Below are 1,323 nucleotides of genomic sequence, written 5' to 3'. Positions count from 1 at the left end.
GAGGGAAAGGTGTATAGATGTAAATCAATATGTTAAATGTTACATGTCAGTAACTTCATTACCAAATGCATAAGGCAAGTGGCAAAGCAAGATACGATGTTTGCAACAAGTACTATTACGCAAAGATGACTTTCAAGTCAAATAAGTAAGTCACTAACTCTGCAACAGAAAAGATGGCCCAAATCATTTAGGTATTTTAGAAAGGAAGAAATACAAATGGACAGCAAACACATAAATAAAGGTTTTACATTACCAATAATTAGGTAATGCAAAATTTTAAAAGATGTCATTATCCTTCATTAATATTGGCAAATATAAAAAAAAATTCCAAAAACAGAGATTGTTTGGTGGGACAAGGATTCTCATAAAGTACTTATGGAAGTAAAAATTGACAGAACCTTTTAGCAAAGCAATTTGGAAAAACAGCTTTCATTCTTTTCATTTTCTTTTTCCAATAATAGTTGTTGCCAGAACTCATCCTAAGGAGATGGGAAGAATTTTCATTGTAGTGTTTCTGTGATAATAGTAAGCATTCTAGTTATCATTAATGATTAATGGTTAAATAAATGATACTACATCAATTAATTGAATTATCTCTCCATTAAAATTATTTTTAAAAGTTCTCTAATGACATTAAAAATGTTAAAAGTACATTAAGTGGGACAAAGGGACAAATCAGAATACAAACCAATTGCATAATTGAATTTTGTGTAAATAAATATGTACATTCCACACTTGTGTGTAAGTGTATTCTTACAATAAATCAAATTAGAATATGAATGGCGATGCAGTTGTAGAATGGCAGTGAAAATACATCTCAACTTCTTCTCTACACATTTTTGTATTTGCCTGATTTTCTTTTTTTTTTCCATGTTAGGCACATAAAGACTCATTCCATCTCTATTAACATTTTTAAATGAATGTTGAAAATTAAATACACTTTTGCATTTATAGAAATAATAAATTTTTCTGGTTTAACATCTTGTGATATTCTTCAATTTGAATTATCCTTTTACTACTAGATAGAAAACATATCAGATAGTAACTGATAAGAACAGATACTATACTTGATTTTGATTTTGGCCAAAAGGCTGAAAAGCCATCTAGTTATTCTTTTATTATTGTGATTATCTCCTCCTTCTACTAATGAATCATTTTGAATAGCTAATATAAGTGCATGGCACAAAATTCAGAAGGTACAAAGACATAGGTAGTGAAAGTCCATCTTTCTTCCTCCTCTGCCTTGCATCCACCTAACTCCCCTCCTTAAGGCAACTGATGTTATCAGTTTCTTGTTTATCATTCCAGTTATGGTTTATACAT

At 29.8% G+C, this 1,323-nt stretch overlaps 1 pseudogene; it reads right to left on the bottom strand.

The window, feature by feature from the left end:
- Positions 1-985: 985 nt before the first annotated feature.
- On the bottom strand, positions 986-1,103 carry LOC112820529 (U2 spliceosomal RNA; annotated as a pseudogene).
- Between the last annotated feature and the right edge of the window lie 220 nt (positions 1,104-1,323).

This window comes from Callorhinus ursinus, unplaced genomic scaffold, assembly GCF_003265705.2.
Source record: "Callorhinus ursinus isolate GAN/ISIS: 27379988/994484 unplaced genomic scaffold, GSC_fseal_2.0 scaffold3, whole genome shotgun sequence".
NCBI lineage: Eukaryota > Metazoa > Chordata > Mammalia > Carnivora > Otariidae > Callorhinus > Callorhinus ursinus.
This window is presented reverse-complemented; position numbering and strand designations above follow the sequence as displayed.